At 45.9% G+C, this 25,528-nt stretch overlaps 11 non-coding genes and 1 pseudogene across 11 annotated transcripts; all 12 read right to left on the reverse strand.

Moving 5' to 3' along the window:
- Nucleotides 1-561: 561 nt before the first annotated feature.
- Nucleotides 562-752, reverse strand: LOC141222373 (U2 spliceosomal RNA). The gene has a single exon (XR_012290145.1). It is a non-coding gene; the product is annotated as a U2 spliceosomal RNA (small nuclear RNA).
- Nucleotides 753-1,870: 1,118 nt separating this feature from the next.
- On the reverse strand, nt 1,871-2,061 carry LOC141222374 (U2 spliceosomal RNA). The gene has a single exon (XR_012290146.1). It is a non-coding gene; the product is annotated as a U2 spliceosomal RNA (small nuclear RNA).
- Nucleotides 2,062-3,179: 1,118 nt separating this feature from the next.
- LOC141222375 (U2 spliceosomal RNA) lies at nt 3,180-3,370 on the reverse strand. The gene has a single exon (XR_012290147.1). It is a non-coding gene; the product is annotated as a U2 spliceosomal RNA (small nuclear RNA).
- A 1,118-nt stretch (nt 3,371-4,488) lies between these two features.
- LOC141222376 (U2 spliceosomal RNA) lies at nt 4,489-4,679 on the reverse strand. The gene has a single exon (XR_012290148.1). It is a non-coding gene; the product is annotated as a U2 spliceosomal RNA (small nuclear RNA).
- A 1,118-nt stretch (nt 4,680-5,797) lies between these two features.
- Nucleotides 5,798-5,988, reverse strand: LOC141222377 (U2 spliceosomal RNA). Its single transcript, XR_012290149.1, has one exon. It is a non-coding gene; the product is annotated as a U2 spliceosomal RNA (small nuclear RNA).
- A 1,121-nt stretch (nt 5,989-7,109) lies between these two features.
- LOC141222378 (U2 spliceosomal RNA) lies at nt 7,110-7,300 on the reverse strand. The gene has a single exon (XR_012290150.1). It is a non-coding gene; the product is annotated as a U2 spliceosomal RNA (small nuclear RNA).
- Nucleotides 7,301-8,421: 1,121 nt separating this feature from the next.
- LOC141222380 (U2 spliceosomal RNA) lies at nt 8,422-8,612 on the reverse strand. The gene has a single exon (XR_012290152.1). It is a non-coding gene; the product is annotated as a U2 spliceosomal RNA (small nuclear RNA).
- Nucleotides 8,613-9,733: 1,121 nt separating this feature from the next.
- On the reverse strand, nt 9,734-9,924 carry LOC141222767 (U2 spliceosomal RNA). Its single transcript, XR_012290521.1, has one exon. It is a non-coding gene; the product is annotated as a U2 spliceosomal RNA (small nuclear RNA).
- Nucleotides 9,925-11,042: 1,118 nt separating this feature from the next.
- On the reverse strand, nt 11,043-11,232 carry LOC141222864 (U2 spliceosomal RNA). Its single transcript, XR_012290607.1, has one exon. It is a non-coding gene; the product is annotated as a U2 spliceosomal RNA (small nuclear RNA).
- Nucleotides 11,233-18,645: 7,413 nt separating this feature from the next.
- LOC141222381 (U2 spliceosomal RNA) lies at nt 18,646-18,836 on the reverse strand. The gene has a single exon (XR_012290153.1). It is a non-coding gene; the product is annotated as a U2 spliceosomal RNA (small nuclear RNA).
- A 1,115-nt stretch (nt 18,837-19,951) lies between these two features.
- On the reverse strand, nt 19,952-20,142 carry LOC141222728 (U2 spliceosomal RNA). The gene has a single exon (XR_012290484.1). It is a non-coding gene; the product is annotated as a U2 spliceosomal RNA (small nuclear RNA).
- A 1,118-nt stretch (nt 20,143-21,260) lies between these two features.
- On the reverse strand, nt 21,261-21,468 carry LOC141222873 (U2 spliceosomal RNA; annotated as a pseudogene).
- Nucleotides 21,469-25,528: the final 4,060 nt, after the last annotated feature.

A 25,528-nucleotide genomic window follows, 5' to 3' on the forward strand; every position in this document is an offset into this window, starting at 1 on the left:
GGGTTGGGTTCTCTTTTATAGTCTGCAGGCATTAAATGAAAGAAGTCAGTGTTCCAGCAGAGGGAGACAACGTTTCAGAAAAGGCATTGTAGCAAACCAAAAAAGAAATTTTAAGCGCAGCAGAGTAACCAGCGCACATACCTGTTAGCTCAGGTGAGTTTAAAAGGCTGCTGTTGATAACAAGGGCATTTGCTAAATAGATGGTGTGTGTGCAACAATATACTGAAAGGTCAATTATATTGTGCAGCTTATCTCACCACCTGTAGTTATTTAGGTGAAAGCTCCAAAATGCTTGCCTAATATGTCTGTTTATCCAAAAGGAAGTAAAAAGGGAGAGCTAGAAAGATAGCATTTCATTACATTACATGGCAATGCAATGCACAGTTGCTGAAGTTGAACCAAAATGAGCTTGTAATCTGGCTTCTGCAACTTTGAACATGAAAAATCCAATGAGGAGAAGAAAAGCAAAGCCAAAGAGTCCATCCCAAAATCCGACAAACAAGCAAAATGAACAAAAAACATTGAATTCAATTCTTTCTGATTTTAGAAACTGCATTAAAGAAGGGGTGCACCGGTCCTGGAGATACTGCAATACCAGGTCAATGCGTGGAGTGGACAGAGCAAGCTCTTTTTCCATCTCCCTGTTCTAAAAATCCATTTAATATATGGTCCCCAGATAGGGGACGTATCAGATATTAAACTGATAAGAACAGATACTACACTTGATCTTAGCCAAAAGGCCGAGAAGCGATAACCAGAATTGGTTTCAAACTACGGAGCCACCCAAGGATCCTGAAAAGTCCATTTGTGGAGATGAGCTCCTGGACTCCCGTTAAGAAGACATGTTGTCAACCTCTAGATCCCTTACATGCCTGCACTTTTCGGCTTGCTGCTGCTGCAATCCACGCGTTTTAGATCTGCATAACTCCACCTCTTTAAACACAGCACCTTCACCCCCTGCTGTTCCCACCCGCCTCAACACTGTTGGAAGGGAGGAGAACCAATTAAGGCGGGGGGTGGGGTGGAACGAGCAGCTGTCTACCCTTAGCAGGAGGGCTGCTGATTACATACCTCTCCTGCTGCTGCTGCTGCTGCTGGCTGTCCAGCAGCAGACTGAAGGTGGCTGCTGCTGTGCACAGGTATATAAAGGCTCAGAGCCTATTATGACACGCGCAGCCAGCGTTCCATTGCCACATTCCATCTACTGCAGGCAGGATACCTGGCTGGCTGAATGTCGCTGAGAAGCTCACAGAGACCGCCATAAGCAACAGTTTAACAGAATGCCACAGACTAATCAACCAAACTTTTTGGGTTGGGTTCTCTTTTATAGTCTGCAGGCATTAAATGAAAGAAGTCAGTGTTCCAGCAGAGGGAGACAACGTTTCAGAAAAGGCATTGTAGCAAACCAAAAAAGAAATTTTAAGCGCAGCAGAGTAACCAGCGCACATACCTGTTAGCTCAGGTGAGTTTAAAAGGCTGCTGTTGATAACAAGGGCATTTGCTAAATAGATGGTGTGTGTGCAACAATATACTGAAAGGTCAATTATATTGTGCAGCTTATCTCACCACCTGTAGTTATTTAGGTGAAAGCTCCAAAATGCTTGCCTAATATGTCTGTTTATCCAAAAGGAAGTAAAAAGGGAGAGCTAGAAAGATAGCATTTCATTACATTACATGGCAATGCAATGCACAGTTGCTGAAGTTGAACCAAAATGAGCTTGTAATCTGGCTTCTGCAACTTTGAACATGAAAAATCCAATGAGGAGAAGAAAAGCAAAGCCAAAGAGTCCATCCCAAAATCCGACAAACAAGCAAAATGAACAAAAAACATTGAATTCAATTCTTTCTGATTTTAGAAACTGCATTAAAGAAGGGGTGCACCGGTCCTGGAGATACTGCAATACCAGGTCAATGCGTGGAGTGGACAGAGCAAGCTCTTTTTCCATCTCCCTGTTCTAAAAATCCATTTAATATATGGTCCCCAGATAGGGGACGTATCAGATATTAAACTGATAAGAACAGATACTACACTTGATCTTAGCCAAAAGGCCGAGAAGCGATAACCAGAATTGGTTTCAAACTACGGAGCCACCCAAGGATCCTGAAAAGTCCATTTGTGGAGATGAGCTCCTGGACTCCCGTTAAGAAGACATGTTGTCAACCTCTAGATCCCTTACATGCCTGCACTTTTCGGCTTGCTGCTGCTGCAATCCACGCGTTTTAGATCTGCATAACTCCACCTCTTTAAACACAGCACCTTCACCCCCTGCTGTTCCCACCCGCCTCAACACCGTTGGAAGGGAGGAGAACCAATTAAGGCGGGGGGTGGGGTGGAACGAGCAGCTGTCTACCCTTAGCAGGAGGGCTGCTGATTACATACCTCTCCTGCTGCTGCTGCTGCTGCTGGCTGTCCAGCAGCAGACTGAAGGTGGCTGCTGCTGTGCACAGGTATATAAAGGCTCAGAGCCTATTATGACACGCGCAGCCAGCGTTCCATTGCCACATTCCATCTACTGCAGGCAGGATACCTGGCTGGCTGAATGTCGCTGAGAAGCTCACAGAGACCGCCATAAGCAACAGTTTAACAGAATGCCACAGACTAATCAACCAAACTTTTTGGGTTGGGTTCTCTTTTATAGTCTGCAGGCATTAAATGAAAGAAGTCAGTGTTCCAGCAGAGGGAGACAACGTTTCAGAAAAGGCATTGTAGCAAACCAAAAAAGAAATTTTGAGCGCAGCAGAGTAACCAGCGCACATACCTGTTAGCTCAGGTGAGTTTAAAAGGCTGCTGTTGATAACAAGGGCATTTGCTAAATAGATGGTGTGTGTGCAACAATATACTGAAAGGTCAATTATATTGTGCAGCTTATCTCACCACCTGTAGTTATTTAGGTGAAAGCTCCAAAATGCTTGCCTAATATGTCTGTTTATCCAAAAGGAAGTAAAAAGGGAGAGCTAGAAAGATAGCATTTCATTACATTACATGGCAATGCAATGCACAGTTGCTGAAGTTGAACCAAAATGAGCTTGTAATCTGGCTTCTGCAACTTTGAACATGAAAAATCCAATGAGGAGAAGAAAAGCAAAGCCAAAGAGTCCATCCCAAAATCCGACAAACAAGCAAAATGAACAAAAAACATTGAATTCAATTCTTTCTGATTTTAGAAACTGCATTAAAGAAGGGGTGCACCGGTCCTGGAGATACTGCAATACCAGGTCAATGCGTGGAGTGGACAGAGCAAGCTCTTTTTCCATCTCCCTGTTCTAAAAATCCATTTAATATATGGTCCCCAGATAGGGGACGTATCAGATATTAAACTGATAAGAACAGATACTACACTTGATCTTAGCCAAAAGGCCGAGAAGCGATAACCAGAATTGGTTTCAAACTACGGAGCCACCCAAGGATCCTGAAAAGTCCATTTGTGGAGATGAGCTCCTGGACTCCCGTTAAGAAGACATGTTGTCAACCTCTAGATCCCTTACATGCCTGCACTTTTCGGCTTGCTGCTGCTGCAATCCACGCGTTTTAGATCTGCATAACTCCACCTCTTTAAACACAGCACCTTCACCCCCTGCTGTTCCCACCCGCCTCAACACCGTTGGAAGGGAGGAGAACCAATTAAGGCGGGGGGTGGGGTGGAACGAGCAGCTGTCTACCCTTAGCAGGAGGGCTGCTGATTACATACCTCTCCTGCTGCTGCTGCTGCTGCTGGCTGTCCAGCAGCAGACTGAAGGTGGCTGCTGCTGTGCACAGGTATATAAAGGCTCAGAGCCTATTATGACACGCGCAGCCAGCGTTCCATTGCCACATTCCATCTACTGCAGGCAGGATACCTGGCTGGCTGAATGTCGCTGAGAAGCTCACAGAGACCGCCATAAGCAACAGTTTAACAGAATGCCACAGACTAATCAACCAAACTTTTTGGGTTGGGTTCTCTTTTATAGTCTGCAGGCATTAAATGAAAGAAGTCAGTGTTCCAGCAGAGGGAGACAACGTTTCAGAAAAGGCATTGTAGCAAACCAAAAAATAAATTTTAAGCGCAGCAGAGTAACCAGCGCACATACCTGTTAGCTCAGGTGAGTTTAAAAGGCTGCTGTTGATAACAAGGGCATTTGCTAAATAGATGGTGTGTGTGCAACAATATACTGAAAGGTCAATTATATTGTGCAGCTTATCTCACCACCTGTAGTTATTTAGGTGAAAGCTCCAAAATGCTTGCCTAATATGTCTGTTTATCCAAAAGGAAGTAAAAAGGGAGAGCTAGAAAGATAGCATTTCATTACATTACATGGCAATGCAATGCACAGTTGCTGAAGTTGAACCAAAATGAGCTTGTAATCTGGCTTCTGCAACTTTGAACATGAAAAATCCAATGAGGAGAAGAAAAGCAAAGCCAAAGAGTCCATCCCAAAATCCGACAAACAAGCAAAATGAACAAAAAACATTGAATTCAATTCTTTCTGATTTTAGAAACTGCATTAAAGAAGGGGTGCACCGGTCCTGGAGATACTGCAATACCAGGTCAATGCGTGGAGTGGACAGAGCAAGCTCTTTTTCCATCTCCCTGTTCTAAAAATCCATTTAATATATGGTCCCCAGATAGGGGACGTATCAGATATTAAACTGATAAGAACAGATACTACACTTGATCTTAGCCAAAAGGCCGAGAAGCGATAACCAGAATTGGTTTCAAACTACGGAGCCACCCAAGGATCCTGAAAAGTCCATTTGTGGAGATGAGCTCCTGGACTCCCGTTAAGAAGACATGTTGTCAACCTCTAGATCCCTTACATGCCTGCACTTTTCGGCTTGCTGCTGCTGCAATCCACGCGTTTTAGATCTGCATAACTCCACCTCTTTAAACACAGCACCTTCACCCCCTGCTGTTCCCACCCGCCTCAACACCGTTGGAAGGGAGGAGAACCAATTAAGGCGGGGGGTGGGGTGGAACGAGCAGCTGTCTACCCTTAGCAGGAGGGCTGCTGATTACATACCTCTCCTGCTGCTGCTGCTGCTGCTGGCTGTCCAGCAGCAGACTGAAGGTGGCTGCTGCTGTGCACAGGTATATAAAGGCTTAGAGCCTATTATGACACGCGCAGCCAGCGTTCCATTGCCACATTCCATCTACTGCAGGCAGGATACCTGGCTGGCTGAATGTCGCTGAGAAGCTCACAGAGACCGCCATAAGCAACAGTTTAACAGAATGCCACAGACTAATCAACCAAACTTTTTGGGTTGGGTTCTCTTTTATAGTCTGCAGGCATTAAATGAAAGAAGTCAGTGTTCCAGCAGAGGGAGACAACGTTTCAGAAAAGGCATTGTAGCAAACCAAAAATGAAATTTTAAGCGCAGCAGAGTAACCAGCGCACATACCTGTTAGCTCAGGTGAGTTTAAAAGGCTGCTGTTGATAACAAGGGCATTTGCTAAATAGATGGTGTGTGTGCAACAATATACTGAAAGGTCAATTATATTGTGCAGCTTATCTCACCACCTGTAGTTATTTAGGTGAAAGCTCCAAAATGCTTGCCTAATATGTCTGTTTATCCAAAAGGAAGTAAAAAGGGAGAGCTAGAAAGATAGCATTTCATTACATTACATGGCAATGCAATGCACAGTTGCTGAAGTTGAACCAAAATGAGCTTGTAATCTGGCTTCTGCAACTTTGAACATGAAAAATCCAATGAGGAGAAGAAAAGCAAAGCCAAAGAGTCCATCCCAAAATCCGACAAACAAGCAAAATGAACAAAAAACATTGAATTCAATTCTTTCTGATTTTAGAAACTGCATTAAAGAAGGGGTGCACCGGTCCTGGAGATACTGCAATACCAGGTCAATGCGTGGAGTGGACAGAGCAAGCTCTTTTTCCATCTCCCTGTTCTAAAAATCCATTTAATATATGGTCCCCAGATAGGGGACGTATCAGATATTAAACTGATAAGAACAGATACTACACTTGATCTTAGCCAAAAGGCCGAGAAGCGATAACCAGAATTGGTTTCAAACTACGGAGCCACCCAAGGATCCTGAAAAGTCCATTTGTGGAGATGAGCTCCTGGACTCCCGTTAAGAAGACATGTTGTCAACCTCTAGATCCCTTACATGCCTGCACTTTTCGGCTTGCTGCTGCTGTAATCCACGCGTTTTAGATCTGCATAACTCCACCTCTTTAAACACAGCACCTTCACCCCCTGCTGTTCCCACCTGCCTCAACACCGTTGGAAGGGAGGAGAACCAATTAAGGCGGGGGGTGGGGTGGAACGAGCAGCTGTCTACCCTTAGCAGGAGGGCTGCTGATTACATACCTCTCCTGCTGCTGCTGCTGCTGCTGCTGGCTGTCCAGCAGCAGACTGAAGGTGGCTGCTGCTGTGCACAGGTATATAAAGGCTCAGAGCCTATTATGACACGCGCAGCCAGTGTTCCATTGCCACATTCCATCTACTGCAGGCAGGATACCTGGCTGGCTGAATGTCGCTGAGAAGCTCACAGAGACCGCCATAAGCAACAGTTTAACAGAATGCCACAGACTAATCAACCAAACTTTTTGGGTTGGGTTCTCTTTTATAGTCTGCAGGCATTAAATGAAAGAAGTCAGTGTTCCAGCAGAGGGAGACAACGTTTCAGAAAAGGCATTGTAGCAAACCAAAAAAGAAATTTTAAGCGCAGCAGAGTAACCAGCGCACATACCTGTTAGCTCAGGTGAGTTTAAAAGGCTGCTGTTGATAACAAGGGCATTTGCTAAATAGATGGTGTGTGTGCAACAATATACTGAAAGGTCAATTATATTGTGCAGCTTATCTCACCACCTGTAGTTATTTAGGTGAAAGCTCCAAAATGCTTGCCTAATATGTCTGTTTATCCAAAAGGAAGTAAAAAGGGAGAGCTAGAAAGATAGCATTTCATTACATTACATGGCAATGCAATGCACAGTTGCTGAAGTTGAACCAAAATGAGCTTGTAATCTGGCTTCTGCAACTTTGAACATGAAAAATCCAATGAGGAGAAGAAAAGCAAAGCCAAAGAGTCCATCCCAAAATCCGACAAACAAGCAAAATGAACAAAAAACATTGAATTCAATTCTTTCTGATTTTAGAAACTGCATTAAAGAAGGGGTGCACCGGTCCTGGAGATACTGCAATACCAGGTCAATGCGTGGAGTGGACAGAGCAAGCTCTTTTTCCATCTCCCTGTTCTAAAAATCCATTTAATATATGGTCCCCAGATAGGGGACGTATCAGATATTAAACTGATAAGAACAGATACTACACTTGATCTTAGCCAAAAGGCCGAGAAGCGATAACCAGAATTGGTTTCAAACTACGGAGCCACCCAAGGATCCTGAAAAGTCCATTTGTGGAGATGAGCTCCTGGACTCCCGTTAAGAAGACATGTTGTCAACCTCTAGATCCCTTACATGCCTGCACTTTTCGGCTTGCTGCTGCTGCAATCCACGCGTTTTAGATCTGCATAACTCCACCTCTTTAAACACAGCACCTTCACCCCCTGCTGTTCCCACCTGCCTCAACACCGTTGGAAGGGAGGAGAACCAATTAAGGCGGGGGGTGGGGTGGAACGAGCAGCTGTCTACCCTTAGCAGGAGGGCTGCTGATTACATACCTCTCCTGCTGCTGCTGCTGCTGCTGCTGGCTGTCCAGCAGCAGACTGAAGGTGGCTGCTGCTGTGCACAGGTATATAAAGGCTCAGAGCCTATTATGACACGCGCAGCCAGCGTTCCATTGCCACATTCCATCTACTGCAGGCAGGATACCTGGCTGGCTGAATGTCGCTGAGAAGCTCACAGAGACCGCCATAAGCAACAGTTTAACAGAATGCCACAGACTAATCAACCAAACTTTTTGGGTTGGGTTCTCTTTTATAGTCTGCAGGCATTAAATGAAAGAAGTCAGTGTTCCAGCAGAGGGAGACAACGTTTCAGAAAAGGCATTGTAGCAAACCAAAAAAGAAATTTTAAGCGCAGCAGAGTAACCAGCGCACATACCTGTTAGCTCAGGTGAGTTTAAAAGGCTGCTGTTGATAACAAGGGCATTTGCTAAATAGATGGTGTGTGTGCAACAATATACTGAAAGGTCAATTATATTGTGCAGCTTATCTCACCACCTGTAGTTATTTAGGTGAAAGCTCCAAAATGCTTGCCTAATATGTCTGTTTATCCAAAAGGAAGTAAAAAGGGAGAGCTAGAAAGATAGCATTTCATTACATTACATGGCAATGCAATGCACAGTTGCTGAAGTTGAACCAAAATGAGCTTGTAATCTGGCTTCTGCAACTTTGAACATGAAAAATCCAATGAGGAGAAGAAAAGCAAAGCCAAAGAGTCCATCCCAAAATCCGACAAACAAGCAAAATGAACAAAAAACATTGAATTCAATTCTTTCTGATTTTAGAAACTGCATTAAAGAAGGGGTGCACCGGTCCTGGAGATACTGCAATACCAGGTCAATGCGTGGAGTGGACAGAGCAAGCTCTTTTTCCATCTCCCTGTTCTAAAAATCCATTTAATATATGGTCCCCAGATAGGGGACGTATCAGATATTAAACTGATAAGAACAGATACTACACTTGATCTTAGCCAAAAGGCCGAGAAGCGATAACCAGAATTGGTTTCAAACTACGGAGCCACCCAAGGATCCTGAAAAGTCCATTTGTGGAGATGAGCTCCTGGACTCCCGTTAAGAAGACATGTTGTCAACCTCTAGATCCCTTACATGCCTGCACTTTTCGGCTTGCTGCTGCTGCAATCCACGCGTTTTAGATCTGCATAACTCCACCTCTTTAAACACAGCACCTTCACCCCCTGCTGTTCCCACCCGCCTCAACACCGTTGGAAGGGAGGAGAACCAATTAAGGCGGGGGGTGGGGTGGAACGAGCAGCTGTCTACCCTTAGCAGGAGGGCTGCTGATTACATACCTCTCCTGCTGCTGCTGCTGCTGCTGCTGGCTGTCCAGCAGCAGACTGAAGGTGGCTGCTGCTGTGCACAGGTATATAAAGGCTCAGAGCCTATTATGACACGCGCAGCCAGCGTTCCATTGCCACATTCCATCTACTGCAGGCAGGATACCTGGCTGGCTGAATGTCGCTGAGAAGCTCACAGAGACCGCCATAAGCAACAGTTTAACAGAATGCCACAGACTAATCAACCAAACTTTTTGGGTTGGGTTCTCTTTTATAGTCTGCAGGCATTAAATGAAAGAAGTCAGTGTTCCAGCAGAGGGAGACAACGTTTCAGAAAAGGCATTGTAGCAAACCAAAAAAGAAATTTTAAGCGCAGCAGAGTAACCAGCGCACATACCTGTTAGCTCAGGTGAGTTTAAAAGGCTGCTGTTGATAACAAGGGCATTTGCTAAATAGATGGTGTGTGTGCAACAATATACTGAAAGGTCAATTATATTGTGCAGCTTATCTCACCACCTGTAGTTATTTAGGTGAAAGCTCCAAAATGCTTGCCTAATATGTCTGTTTATCCAAAAGGAAGTAAAAAGGGAGAGCTAGAAAGATAGCATTTCATTACATTACATGGCAATGCAATGCACAGTTGCTGAAGTTGAACCAAAATGAGCTTGTAATCTGGCTTCTGCAACTTTGAACATGAAAAATCCAATGAGGAGAAGAAAAGCAAAGCCAAAGAGTCCATCCCAAAATCCGACAAACAAGCAAAATGAACAAAAAACATTGAATTCAATTCTTTCTGATTTTAGAAACTGCATTAAAGAAGGGGTGCACCGGTCCTGGAGATACTGCAATACCAGGTCAATGTGTGGAGTGGACAGAGCAAGCTCTTTTTCCATCTCCCTGTTCTAAAAATCCATTTAATATATGGTCCCCAGATAGGGGACGTATCAGATATTAAACTGATAAGAACAGATACTACACTTGATCTTAGCCAAAAGGCCGAGAAGCGATAACCAGAATTGGTTTCAAACTACGGAGCCACCCAAGGATCCTGAAAAGTCCATTTGTGGAGATGAGCTCCTGGACTCCCGTTAAGAAGACATGTTGTCAACCTCTAGATCCCTTACATGCCTGCACTTTTCGGCTTGCTGCTGCTGCAATCCACGCGTTTTAGATCTGCATAACTCCACCTCTTTAAACACAGCACCTTCACCCCCTGCTGTTCCCACCCGCCTCAACACCGTTGGAAGGGAGGAGAACCAATTAAGGCGGGGGGTGGGGTGGAACGAGCAGCTGTCTACCCTTAGCAGGAGGGCTGCTGATTACATACCTCTCCTGCTGCTGCTGCTGCTGCTGGCTGTCCAGCAGCAGACTGAAGGTGGCTGCTGCTGTGCACAGGTATATAAAGGCTCAGAGCCTATTATGGCACGCGCAGCCAGCGTTCCATTGCCACATTCCATCTACTGCAGGCAGGATACCTGGCTGGCTGAATGTCGCTGAGAAGCTCACAGAGACCGCCATAAGCAACAGTTTAACAGAATGCCACAGACTAATCAACCAAACTTTTTGGGTTGGGTTCTCTTTTATAGTCTGCAGGCATTAAATGAAAGAAGTCAGTGTTCCAGCAGAGGGAGACAACGTTTCAGAAAAGGCATTGTAGCAAACCAAAAAAGAAATTTTAAGCGCAGCAGAGTAACCAGCGCACATACCTGTTAGCTCAGGTGAGTTTAAAAGGCTGCTGTTGATAACAAGGGCATTTGCTAAATAGATGGTGTGTGTGCAACAATATACTGAAAGGTCAATTATATTGTGCAGCTTATCTCACCACCTGTAGTTATTTAGGTGAAAGCTCCAAAATGCTTGCCTAATATGTCTGTTTATCCAAAAGGAAGTAAAAAGGGAGAGCTAGAAAGATAGCATTTCATTACATTACATGGCAATGCAATGCACAGTTGCTGAAGTTGAACCAAAATGAGCTTGTAATCTGGCTTCTGCAACTTTGAACATGAAAAATCCAATGAGGAGAAGAAAAGCAAAGCCAAAGAGTCCATCCCAAAATCCGACAAACAAGCAAAATGAACAAAAAACATTGAATTCAATTCTTTCTGATTTTAGAAACTGCATTAAAGAAGGGGTGCACCGGTCCTGGAGATACTGCAATACCAGGTCAATGCGTGGAGTGGACAGAGCAAGCTCTTTTTCCATCTCCCTGTTCTAAAAATCCATTTAATATATGGTCCCCAGATAGGGGACGTATCAGATATTAAACTGATAAGAACAGATCAGGTTTCAACATAATTTATTAAGTGCGTAAAAGATGGTTTACAATCAAAAACAACAACACAAACAGTACATTATTAAAACACAGAATTCCACCCATAAAAACCCCATATACGATTAGCATCCCTCCTCCCAATACATTTGACATCCCTCAAGTAATAAATATACATCTGGCTAAAAGCAATTTTAAGACAATCCTTCACAGAAATAGCATCACGTTTAAAAAGTAAAATATTGCGTGCCTTCCAAAGGGCGTCTTTAAAACAGTTAATCATACACCAACATATACAATACTGTTGAGGGGTCGGACATTTAAAAAGGCCATATAAAACATATTCATGGTTAAAATCTCTTAAACCGCAAGTCCATTTTAAAAGAATCCCAACTTTGTGCCAAAGTTCCTGTGCAAATGGGCAATTCCACATAAGGTGCAAGGTGGTTTCGTCATTAACACATGAGTCTCTGGGGCATTTGGCTCTGGCCACCAGGCCTCTCCTGTGTTGAAACTCTCTGGTGGGGAGGCACTGGTGGACCACCATCCATGCGATGTCCTTATGTCCATTTGCTAAGAATTTCCCGAAGACATTCTTCCAAACTTGCTTCGATCTCTCTTCTGAGAAATTTACTATGGGGGTCACATCTTCATTCCTCCTCAGAAAAGATAAAAGCTTCTTGTGGTCTTTAAAAATGTCCATATTAAAATCACCAAGGCTATAAAATCGAACAGTCTTTTCTAAGATTGCTTGGTGTTTGGGGGGGCATAGTAAAACAGGGGAATTCAACGACAACTTAAACCATCTTTTAAAAATCATCCCACAAGTATATTTTAAAAAATAACTTAGCGCCTTATTACCATTAAAATGTTTGAAACAAAAGCAGAAATAATTTAAATACAAATAAATATGTAAGTCGGGGACATCCCTTCCGCCGTTCATTTTATTCTTCCTCATTATTTCTCGCCTTAATTTTTCCATTTTGGAGTTCCATAAAAACATAAAGATCATCCTAGTCATTTTTTTAATTAAAACATCTGAGGGGGGGTACACCATAGCTATATACAGTATGAGGGGTAACAACACTGATTTTATAATTAAAATTTTCCCCTCCATTGTTAGGGACCTCAAACCCCAAAATGATATTTTCTTTGACATTTTTTCTATGACATTCTCCCAGCTTTGAGTTCCCACATTCTCCTCGTTAAAAACAACTCCAAGAATTTTTACATTGTCTCGTTTTATAGTGAGCTGCGGGAGTTGGGCGGTGTCCCAGGATCCCAAAGTCAGACATTCAGATTTATTTAAATTAAGTTTAAAACCGGATGCCTGGGAAAAAAAATCAATGCGCAACACCGCCCTCCGGAGGGAAGCAGGGTCCACGCACACAACCGTCACGTCATCCATGTAGCCAAAGACTCTCACATCACTGCCACCTCCGCCTGGAACAGGAACCCCTCTAATCACTTTGTCTTTCCTTATTGCGCTCAGCAGGGGCTCCATGGCGCAGATGAACAGGATGGGCGACAAGGGGCATCCCTGCTTCACTCCAGACTCAAGGGGAACTCCATCTGTTAAAAAGCTGTAGCACCCTGAGGATTCGGCTGCTACAGGAGTATTGCACCTCAACCCAGAGGTGTGATATTCCACTCCCGGGTAAGAATGGAGTGTGGAACTGAGCTCGGTAGGCTGCATGCACTACACACATCCCATTTCCGGGGAACAGGCCGACGGTACTCCCACTTAGAAATGTGCAGGTACGACCGAGTCTGTTCCTGGCTGGAGTGGGAGGGGGGTGGTACATCCCATGTAGTGTAGGGGCAGATAGGGGGAGCAGCCTGGGTAAAGATAGGAGCTCATTGGGTGCTGGTCACCTGAGCTCACACATAGAGGGTGTATATAAGGTGGGCACCAACTAAGATCAGGGTCAGATGCAGAGGATCAGATGCAGAGAGTCAGTCAGCTGCAGAGAACAAGTCAGGAGCAGAGGAGAGAAGAAAGACAAAGACCCAGAGTGAGAGAGGAGAAAAGAGAGAGACCCAGAGCACAGAAGAGAAGGACTCTGAGATCCCAACTAAAAGCACCGGGTGAAGAGTCGGCATCAGGGTACCGGAACCCAAGCTGGTGGGGGTAAAAACATTCCCCAGCCAGAGACCGGAGACCGTGGGCAGCGTTTGCCACGGTCACCCATCACATCCACCCCGAAGGCACACCACATGAAGGGTCAGGGAACCCAGGGCCAAGGGTGTCCCAACAGAAGGCCCGAGGGAGCTGGACCTAGGTGGATTACTGGTGGGGACGGCCAGAGAACGGGACAGAAAGAGAGCTCAGGGCCACGCTCCGGACTTGTTTGGGGGTTGGCTGGATCCAGGACCTGGTGGACGCAGCACGGCTCGGGTGGTCACTAGCAGCTGGAGTGACCAGTACAACATCTGCAGTAAGTAAACACCCTTAACTGCACAACCCGACTCTGTCTTCACTGCCGTCTGCACTACACCACCACAACCCCCATCCTCTGCGCCTGTCCCCTCTGAGGCTATACCCCTCCCGTTGGGGGTTATCCCACCAAGCTGCGCACCCACCATCAGCCTCAGCGGACCCTGCTGCAGCGGCGGCCACAGTGACCGCATCACAACGGGTGGCGTAGTCGACACAAAAGAACTCTTAATAACATCTGTAGGACTGCCACATCACACTGAGCTTGACGCCCTGGGCACGGGCCGGGTCACAGCCGCTCGGAGACTACAAACCCCCCCCCATCTGATCCGGTGCCGGGTATTCCCCTCAAAAAGGAATATGTCCCAGGGGGCGCGTCAAAGCCATTAAGAGAAATTTGACTAAAACAAATTTTATATAAAATCTTAATACAATTTAAAAGCATATTAGGGATACCCATTCTTTTTAAAACTCTAAAAAGAAATCTATGAGAGACTCTATCGAAAGCTTTTTCAAAATCTAGGGCTAAAAGAGCTACATTTTGACCCCGGTCTCTGGAATACCAAATTACATCCCTTAATACGTTTAAAACCTCTGAAATACTTCTGCCTGGTACACTACAAACCTGCTCAGGCTGGATTAGTTTGGCAATGACACTCCTGAGCCAGTCTGCAACCACCTTAGCAAGTACCTTGTAATCAACATTTAGGAGAGTTATGGGTCTCCAATTCGCTAGAGTACTGCGGTCACCTTTTTTATATATCAAAGACACCACTCCTCTCCTCCACGAAAATGGCAACTGTTCACAAATAAAAACTTCTTTAAAAAGCATAAAAAGGTCCTCTTTTAAAATGTCCCAAAAAGTAAGGTAAAATTCTACAGGTAGTCCATCACACCCAGGTGCTTTACCCTTAGAGAAACTTTTAAAAACATAAAATAATTCCTCTAAAACAATATCGCGTTCTAAAAACTCCTGGTCTGTAAAATTTAACTTAAAATCGAGATCATTAAGAGCATCAGATAAAAAGGACTCATCTATACACTTTTTACTAAAAAGATGCTTATAAAAGTTAAAAGTAGAATTCAACATTCCCTGCATAGATGTTTCACCCTCTAGATTTGTGATCACTTCTCTTTTATCCATGACTTTTTTGAAGAAGAAGCGAGAGCACTTCTCCCCCTCCTCCAAGTGCTGCACTCTAGAGTTAAAAATAATCTCTTTCCCCTTTGTGTCTATGCAGTTCTGAATTTCAGTTTTTAGGCCAGCAATATCATCTCCCACCTCCACCCCTAGCTCTTTGAATTTAAAAAGTGTTTGTAGTTTGGTGTTAAGATCACTAAAACATCTTTTTTTTCTCTCTAGCTTTACGTCTCCCTGCTTTTATAAAAAACATTCTGACTTTTTTTTTCAAATTTTCCCACCAGGTTACCATAGGGGCATCAGAAGGTTTTTGTCGCCGCCAGGCTTGATAGGCTTTACCAAAGTCTTGTCGAATCAGAGGGTCCTCCAGCAGGTAAGTACTTAGACGCCAGAGGCCCCTGTTGACCCTCTGTTCATCCCGGTATTCTAGATGCACCTCCAAGCCCTTATGGTCAGAAAATATATTTGATGTTAAAACACATTTAACAGGGTTAAAATCATCTGATAGGAAAATAAAATCGATCCTGGAGGACACCCCTCTTCCGGACCACGTATAACCAGGGTCCGTCGGCAGGAGTGACCTCCACGCATCGCATAATTTAAAATCAGTTATAAAATCTTTCAATAGATGACATGACTTATCCAATTTGCGTAAAGGGTCACCCCCTGCTCGTTGTTCACTAGCACAAAGACAATTAAAATCACCCCCTACGATCAGGGGAGATAACCCAGTACAGTACAATGGCAATATCCCAAATAAATTAATTCTCTCTTGCTTATCAGGGGGAGCATAAATATTCATTACACGTAGGGTAAAACCATTAAATTTAAAATGCACTAAAACCACTCTGCCTGGTACTATTTCTGTGACAGCATTTATAGTAATATTTCTCCCACGACAGAGGAAGCCCACCCCCGCTGACTTGTTGTCATTGGAGCCAGACCAGATGGAGGGCCCCAGTCTCCAATCTGTCTTGATATCATTATAATTTAGTGCATGTTGTATCCCGCATTCCTGTAATAAACATATGTCAAAGTCAGTGGTTTCTAAATACTTGAATAGAGCAGCCCTACGAACTGGGCTCTTTAATGACCTCACATTCAGTGAGACAAGTCTTAATGTGGGCATTCATAGGTCAGGGTGGTGGATCTTCCATGAGGACACCTGACTCAAAGCCCTGTATATCAAATTGCTCCAGGACATCCGGGCTAGAGGACCCAAACGACTCGATATTCTGTGAGCCGGCGGTTGCCCCCTCGTAGGTCACGGTTCCCAGCCACATTCCAGGAGACGCTGGGGCTTCGACATTCCGTCTCTTTTTCGGGGCAGACTCCACTAGGTCACTGGTGCAGTCCTCCTCTTCCTCCACCTCCTCCAGGGGGGGAGACTGGTCCATCAGGACAAGATCAGCAACACAGAAATCCTGATGTTCGCCACCTAGAAGCAAAGCCCCCTCATCTGGCTGGCTAATCGCCCTGGAAGATCCTGAGGCCATCGCTGCGTGGTCCCCTGTAGCCAACCGCACAGGGGCACCACCCTCCAGCCCAACAGGATCGGTATCGGGAACCATCGATACGGAGGATACCCTCCCAGAAGGAGGACCCCCCCGCTCCGGTCCATGCGAGGTCCGCCCATCGTTAAGGGACTTCGATGCAGGTGCCGCCCCAGAGGGGCCTCCGGCTCCCTGCTCCATCCCAGCCTTCTCGCCCTTCGAACCGCCCTCCGACGCCGGCCTGCCAGTGAAGACCGGTGGGCGCATCGGCTCAGCTTCAGAAGATGCAGCTTCTGCGTAGGTCCTGGTCCTGGTCCTGTTGGGGCATCCTCGGAACATGTGCCCCGCCTCACCGCAGAGATTACATTTCCTCCCAGCGGGACAGTCCTTCATTAAATGTCCGTAACAGCTGCAATTATTGCAGCGGTCTACTTTCCTGCCCGTGCAGGACGTTTGGGTATGACCCATTTGTCCACAGTTCCTGCAACATACTGGCATTCCAGGATAAAATAAGTAGCCTCTGCTCTTACCGATTACGAAGGTTGAGGGAGGGTGTAGCATTCCTCCCACTCCACTAAGGTCCCTCTTTAGACGGGCCATATACCTTCTCTTGCTGCACCAGAAGCCTACCGCGTTCTTCACAGTACCCAGGTATCTCAGATCATCACAATAGCGGGTAAGGTAGGTCGAGATGTCTGCAGCTTCCACAAAGGGGTTCGGGAAATGCACCACGATGGGGATCTCGTCATAAGCATACAAGAGACAAAAGGTTAGTCCATCCAATTCATCTAAGTAGTTTTTCTCGTTTACCTTTTGTACGAGTTGCTGACAGCATCCCTGGCTCTTGAAGGTGATGGTGTATGTCCCCTTGTACTCGTTGTCCTGGAAGCAGAATATGTCTTCCCGCCGAAACTCCAGAACTCCAAGAAGAATCCTATGGCAGATGTAGTCCAAATTCTTCTCCATCCTCGATGCTGCTCCAACTTCAATCCTCACGGTGTTCCGCATCCGGGCATCACCCGATGAATATGTGAGCGTTGCCGGCATCCTTCACTCAGGAACGTACCGACTCCTCTCTCTGAAAGGCGCAAGCCTTCATGGGATCTCTTCCCGTTGCCCCCGGACTAATCCTTCCTCCCAATAGCAGCAGGGGGGTTAAGTCCCTCCGAAGAGGAACGATCCCCCCAGGCCGAGAGAAAGGGTACCAAGAGCACCTCACAGGCAAGACCACACAGGTAAACCTGATAGATCGTGCCAAAAGGCCGAGAAGCGATAACCAGAATTGGTTTCAAACTACGGAGCCACCCAAGGATCCTGAAAAGTCCATTTGTGGAGATGAGCTCCTGGACTCCCGTTAAGAAGACATGTTGTCAACCTCTAGATCCCTTACATGCCTGCACTTTTCGGCTTGCTGCTGCTGCAATCCACGCGTTTTAGATCTGCATAACTCCACCTCTTTAAACACAGCACCTTCACCCCCTGCTGTTCCCACCCGCCTCAACACCGTTGGAAGGGAGGAGAACCAATTAAGGCGGGGGGTGGGGTGGAACGAGCAGCTGTCTACCCTTAGCAGGAGGGCTGCTGATTACATACCTCTCCTGCTGCTGCTGCTGCTGGCTGTCCAGCAGCAGACTGAAGGTGGCTGCTGCTGTGCACAGGTATATAAAGGCTCAGAGCCTATTATGACACGCGCAGCCAGCGTTCCATTGCCACATTCCATCTACTGCAGGCAGGATACCTGGCTGGCTGAATGTCGCTGAGAAGCTCACAGAGACCGCCATAAGCAACAGTTTAACAGAATGCCACAGACTAATCAACCAAACTTTTTGGGTTGGGTTCTCTTTTATAGTCTGCAGGCATTAAATGAAAGAAGTCAGTGTTCCTGCAGAGGGAGACAACGTTTCAGAAAAGGCATTGTAGCAAACCAAAAAAGAAATTTTAAGCGCAGCAGAGTAACCAGCGCACATACCTGTTAGCTCAGGTGAGTTTAAAAGGCTGCTGTTGATAACAAGGGCATTTGCTAAATAGATGGTGTGTGTGCAACAATATACTGAAAGGTCAATTATATTGTGCAGCTTATCTCACCACCTGTAGTTATTTAGGTGAAAGCTCCAAAATGCTTGCCTAATATGTCTGTTTATCCAAAAGGAAGTAAAAAGGGAGAGCTAGAAAGATAGCATTTCATTACATTACATGGCAATGCAATGCACAGTTGCTGAAGTTGAACCAAAATGAGCTTGTAATCTGGCTTCTGCAACTTTGAACATGAAAAATCCAATGAGGAGAAGAAAAGCAAAGCCAAAGAGTCCATCCCAAAATCCGACAAACAAGCAAAATGAACAAAAAACATTGAATTCAATTCTTTCTGATTTTAGAAACTGCATTAAAGAAGGGGTGCACCGGTCCTGGAGATACTGCAATACCAGGTCAATGCGTGGAGTGGACAGAGCAAGCTCTTTTTCCATCTCCCTGTTCTAAAAATCCATTTAATATATGGTCCCCAGATAGGGGACGTATCAGATATTAAACTGATAAGAACAGATACTACACTTGATCTTAGCCAAAAGGCCGAGAAGCGATAACCAGAATTGGTTTCAAACTACGGAGCCACCCAAGGATCCTGAAAAGTCCATTTGTGGAGATGAGCTCCTGGACTCCCGTTAAGAAGACATGTTGTCAACCTCTAGATCCCTTACATGCCTACACTTTTCGGCTTGCTGCTGCTGCAATCCACGCGTTTTAGATCTGCATAACTCCACCTCTTTAAACACAGCACCTTCACCCCCTGCTGTTCCCACCCGCCTCAACACCGTTGGAAGGGAGGAGAACCAATTAAGGCGGGGGGTGGGGTGGAACGAGCAGCTGTCTACCCTTAGCAGGAGGGCTGCTGATTACATACCTCTCCTGCTGCTGCTGCTGCTGGCTGTCCAGCAGCAGACTGAAGGTGGCTGCTGCTGTGCACAGGTATATAAAGGCTCTGAGCCTATTATGACACGCGCAGCCAGCGTTCCATTGCCACATTCCATCTACTGCAGGCAGGATACCTGGCTGGCTGAATGTCGCTGAGAAGCTCACAGAGACCGCCATAAGCAACAGTTTAACAGAATGCCACAGACTAATCAACCAAACTTTTTGGGTTGGGTTCTCTTTTATAGTCTGCAGGCATTAAATGAAAGAAGTCAGTGTTCCAGCAGAGGGAGACAACGTTTCAGAAAAGGCATTGTAGCAAACCAAAAAAGAAATTTTAAGCGCAGCAGAGTAACCAGCGCACATACCTGTTAGCTCAGGTGAGTTTAAAAGGCTGCTGTTGATAACAAGGGCATTTGCTAAATAGATGGTGTGTGTGCAACAATATACTGAAAGGTCAATTATATTGTGCAGCTTATCTCACCACCTGTAGTTATTTAGGTGAAAGCTCCAAAATGCTTGCCTAATATGTCTGTTTATCCAAAAGGAAGTAAAAAGGGAGAGCTAGAAAGATAGCATTTCATTACATTACATGGCAATGCAATGCACAGTTGCTGAAGTTGAACCAAAATGAGCTTGTAATCTGGCTTCTGCAACTTTGAACATGAAAAATCCAATGAGGAGAAGAAAAGCAAAGCCAAAGAGTCCATCCCAAAATCCGACAAACAAGCAAAATGAACAAAAAACATTGAATTCAATTCTTTCTGATTTTAGAAACTGCATTAAAGAAGGGGTGCACCGGTCCTGGAGATACTGCAATACCAGGTCAATGCATGGAGTGGACAGAGCAAGCTCTTTTTCCATCTCCCTGTTCTAAAAATCCATTTAATATATGGTCCCCAGATAGGGGACGTATCAGATATTAAACTGATAAGAACAGATACTACACTTGATCTTAGCCAAAAGGCCGAGAAGCGATAACCAGAATTGGTTTCAAACTACGGAGCCACCCAAGGATCCTGAAAAGTCCATTTGTGGAGATGAGCTCCTGGACTCCCGTTAAGAAGACATGTTGTCAACCTCTAGATCCCTTACATGCCTGCACTTTTCGGCTTGCTGCTGCTGCAATCCACGCGTTTTAGATCTGCATAACTCCACCTCTTTAAACACAGCACCTTCACCCCCTGCTGTTCCCACCCGCCTCAACACCATTGGAAGGGAGGAGAACCAATTAAGGCGGGGGGTGGGGTGGAACGAGCAGCTGTCTACCCTTAGCAGGAGGGCTGCTGATTACATACCTCTCCTGCTGCTGCTGCTGCTGCTGGCTGTCCAGCAGCAGACTGAAGGTGGCTGCTGCTGTGCACAGGTATATAAAGGCTCAGAGCCTATTATGACACGCGCAGCCAGCGTTCCATTGCCACATTCCATCTACTGCAGGCAGGATACCTGGCTGGCTGAATGTCGCTGAGAAGCTCACAGAGACCGCCATAAGCAACAGTTTAACAGAATGCCACAGACTAATCAACCAAACTTTTTGGGTTGGGTTCTCTTTTATAGTCTGCAGGCATTAAATGAAAGAAGTCAGTGTTCCAGCAGAGGGAGACAACGTTTCAGAAAAGGCATTGTAGCAAACCAAAAAAGAAATTTTAAGCGCAGCAGAGTAACCAGCGCACATACCTGTTAGCTCAGGTGAGTTTAAAAGGCTGCTGTTGATAACAAGGGCATTTGCTAAATAGATGGTGTGTGTGCAACAATATACTGAAAGGTCAATTATATTGTGCAGCTTATCTCACCACCTGTAGTTATTTAGGTGAAAGCTCCAAAATGCTTGCCTAATATGTCTGTTTATCCAAAAGGAAGTAAAAAGGGAGAGCTAGAAAGATAGCATTTCATTACATTACATGGCAATGCAATGCACAGTTGCTGAAGTTGAACCAAAATGAGCTTGTAATCTGGCTTCTGCAACTTTGAACATGAAAAATCCAATGAGGAGAAGAAAAGCAAAGCCAAAGAGTCCATCCCAAAATCCGACAAACAAGCAAAATGAACAAAAAACATTGAATTCAATTCTTTCTGATTTTAGAAACTGCATTAAAGAAGGGGTGCACCGGTCCTGGAGATACTGCAATACCAGGTCAATGCGTGGAGTGGACAGAGCAAGCTCTTTTTCCATCTCCCTGTTCTAAAAATCCATTTAATATATGGTCCCCAGATAGGGGACGTATCAGATATTAAACTGATAAGAACAGATTTTTTTTTTTTTTTTTTTAAAACCACTCAGGTTTAGATATAAGCAAACAGTTAACCAGACTTCGTCATAAGTAGTGTTGAGCATTCCGATACTGAAATATCGGGTATCGGCCGATATTCGCGGTATCGGAATTCCGATACTTAATTCCGATACTATTGCAATATCGTATACCGGAATCGGAAGTTCCCATAATGCAATGAGACATTTTCATTTTATTCAGCCAATGAGGATCCTAAGAAGTGTGGGCACATCCTGTTAGGCATGTAGGCATCTTAACTAATGGCATGGCTGTGATTGGCTGCTGAAATGATGTCATGATGCACTATAAAAGCCACCGCCGCCATTTTGAGCTCACTCTGCTGTGAATTCAGTTAGGGATAGGACGCTGTTGTTCTGAGGGACAGTTTTAGCTACCTATTTGCTCTATACTGCTTTACCCAAGCTACTTTCTAAATCACTGTGCCTTGCAGTGCTAGTGCACAGTTCCCTGTGCTGTTCACCGCTATCTGCAAGGTCTGTGTGTGTGAGTGCAGCTCACCCTGTAGTGTGTGCTTCAGCCAAGTCTGGTTGTAGTGCACTCAGTGTGTGTCACTGCCTCATACATTGTCCTTTTTTGCCAATTCATAATTTTTCCTGATATCTCCTATTAGTGTGGTGGTTCCATCTGTATTCAGCTAAATTGGTTACAAACACACTATATAGGAGTAGATAGAGAAATTTTTTTCCGTCTTGCAGCACTAGTGCACAGTGCTCTGCATCTGTACTGTTCACCGCTGTCTGCAAGGTCTGGTGTGTGAGTGCAGCTCACCCTGTAGTGTGTGCTTCAACCCTGTCTGGTTGTAGTGCACTCAGTGTGTGTCACTGCCTCATACATTGTCCTTTATTGCCAATTCATAATTTTTCCTGATATCTCCTATTAGTGTGGTGGTTCCATCTGTATTCAGCTAAATTGGTTCCAAACACACTATATAGGAGTAGATAGAGAATTTTTTTCCGTCTTGCAGCACTAGTGCACAGTGCTCTGCATCTGTACTGTTCACCGCTGTCTGCAAGGTCTGGTGTGTGAGTGCAGCTCACCCTGTAGTGTGTGCTTCAACCCCGTCTGGTTGTAGTGCACTCAGTGTGTGTCACTGCCTCATACATTGTCCTTTATTGCCAATTCATAATTTTTCCTGATATCTCCTATTAGTGTGGTGGTTCCATCCATATTCAGCTAAATTGATTCCAAACACACTATATAGGAGTAGATAGAGGAGCCTTTCTGCAGCATTGGGCCCTGCAGCCCCAGCCAGATTAGTATTAGCCTATTTTTTGCAGCCTCATCTATTGCATTGTAGGTTACCTTCCTACATTGTAATAGCTACAAAAAGTTTGTGATACTATCGTTATTACATCTTTAGGCACATCCAGTGTCTTTTTGTGACAAAAAAAACCTAAATAAAGTTCACCAAACACTCCACTTTACAGTTGTGTAGGCCACATTAGCTCATATTAAAGTCTAGTCCACACTTTATAAAATTAGTGTTTCTTATACCTGTTAGCAGCTGTTCAGGAATAAGCACACTAAGCCCTTAGTACTTTTCTGCCTATCTTTATCAGTCTACCAAGATGAAGAAGGCAGGGAGTAAGGCATGTGGTCGTGGTCGTGGGCGTGGGCGTGGAGTTTCTGCAGGGAGAGGACGTGAGGATTCTGTGCCTGCAGGGAGAGGACGTGGGGATTCTGTGCCTGCTGCGGGCACCAGTGACTCAGCATCCCCCAGTTTTACCAGGGAACAGTCCTTTATGCGCAGCTTTGTAGGAGCTAGCCGTACCCCACTGCTGCGCGAGGACCAAATTGAAGCCGTTGTCGGATGGATGGCAGCTAACGCATCGACTTCAATTAGTTCCAGATCCTCTCAGGTCCTGAGCACTGAAGAGCACCCATCTGTCTCTTCACCACCTGCCAAATTGCCCAGGCAGTCAGAGAGCCCTGGACAGGAGCCATCTCTACTTCTGTTCTCTGAATCTCTTGGCTTGGAAAGAGGGGGCCAGCCAAGCAGAATTCGAGAATTTGAAGAAGAGGTAGTATGCAGTGATGCGCAACCGTTTTGTCTCTCTGAATCTGAAGAGGCGGGTGGGCCAGTGCCTATGGTCAGCAGCACACCTCAGTACGCATCTGATGATGAGACTCAGGTGCCACTTTCTGGTGCGTACTGTGCTGTCGAGACTACCCAGGAGAAGCAGTTGTTTGAAGAGGGTGGTGTAGATGATGAGGTCCTTGACCCATCATGGCGTGAGGGACAGGAAGGTGGTGGGAGCAGCTCTGAGGAAGAGATTCCCCGAACGGCCCAAAAAGGAGGGAGAGGGAGGGGGCAGACTTGGTTGCCTGTAGCCTCCACTTCGGCACCCATTAGGAGCATGGCTCTTCCAAAATCCAAAGCGGGCGCTCCCAAGACTTGCAGTGCCTGGTCCTTTTTTGACACAGTTGCAGATGACATTTGCTTTGTCAAATGCAAGCTGTGTAATCAGAAGGTGAAAAGAGGGAAAAGTGTCAGCAACCTCAATACCACAAATATGTGGAAACATGTGCGGACCAAGCACGTGGTGGAGTTACACAAACACACTGAAGACCTAGGCCAACCTACAGCGCCACCTACCACCTCTTCAGCTCGTGTTGTAGCCTCTTCCTCCAGCTCACACACAGCTGGTTCGGCTTCCTCACAGGATCGCCATGGAAGAATCTCTGGCACTGTTGTACAGAGACACAGTGTAATTCCACCCACAGCACCACTTTCCCAGTCATCCTCACACTCCCAGGCCAGTCTACAGCCATCGTTAGCACAGGCATGGGAGAAAAGGCGCCCATACTCGGCAAACCACCCCCGAGCACAGGCTCTGAATGCTGGCATTGCTAAACTACTGGCCCTTGAAATGCTATCATTCAGGCTGGTGGAGACTGACACATTCCGTAACTTTATGGCATTGGCAGTCCCACAATACAACGTGCCCAGCCGCTTTTATTTCAGCAGGCAAGCCGTCCCTGCCCTGCAACATCATGTGGAGGGAAAAATTAAACATGCGCTACAAAACGCCGTCAGTAGCAAGGTCCACCTGACCACTGATGCGTGGACCAGTAAGCATGGACAGGGACGATACCTTTCCCTCACTGCCCATTGGGTAAATGTTGTGGAGCCGGGTACAGATCTTGAGAGTGGCGCTGTACGTGTTCTGCCAACTCCAAGGATTGCAGGAATCCAGTCTGTACACATTGACTCCTCCTCATACTCCAGTTCCTCTGAATCAGCGCTGCAGGAGCCGTCACGGTCTACCTCCACATCGACCCGTGAACGGTTACCTGTTATGATGACCGATATGAGCACAGCCGTGGCCAAACGTCAACAGGCCGTATTAAAATTAATTTCTTTGGGGAATCGAAGCCACACAGCGCAGGAGCTCTGGAATGCCATCAAGCAGCAGAGTGACGTGTGGTTTGTGCCAGCGAATCTCCAGCCAGGCATGGTAGTGTGTGACAATGGCCGAAATCTGGTGGCAGCTCTGGGCCTAGGCAACCTCACTCACATCCCATGTCTGGCACATGTGCTCAACTTGGTCGTGCAGAGTTTTTTGAGGGACTATCCGGATCTTGATGCACTGCTTCACAAGGTCCGCATAGAGTGCGCTCACTTGCGGCGTTCCAGCAATGCAAGATCACGCATTGCAGCTCTGCAGCGCCGATTATGTCTTCCGGAACATCGCATCATATGTGACCTACCCACCAGGTGGAATTCAACGTTACATATGTTGGAGAGGTTGTGTGAGCAGCAGGCAGCAGTAATGGAGTACCAGCTGCAGCAGGCGCAAACAAGTCGCAGTGCGCGCCGTTCACACTTCACCACCACTGAGTGGGCCTCTATGAAGGACATTTGCCACGTTTTGCGTGCCTTCGATTATTCCACGCGGATGGCGAGTGCAGATGATGCACTAGTCAGCATGACTATCCCCCTTATCTGCCTGCTTGAAAAAACACTGCAAGCACTAAGGGACGAGGTTTTGGAAGAGGTGGAGGATGAGGAGTCACAAATGCCATCTGCTTCTCTACAGTCTGCGCAACGTGGTTCCTCACAAAGGCCTAGGC

The sequence above is a fragment of the Phyllobates terribilis genome, unplaced genomic scaffold (genome assembly GCF_046119375.1).
Source record: "Phyllobates terribilis strain yellow unplaced genomic scaffold, ASM4611937v1 Scaffold_361__1_contigs__length_1927384, whole genome shotgun sequence".
In the NCBI taxonomy this organism is placed as follows: Eukaryota; Metazoa; Chordata; class Amphibia; order Anura; family Dendrobatidae; genus Phyllobates; species Phyllobates terribilis.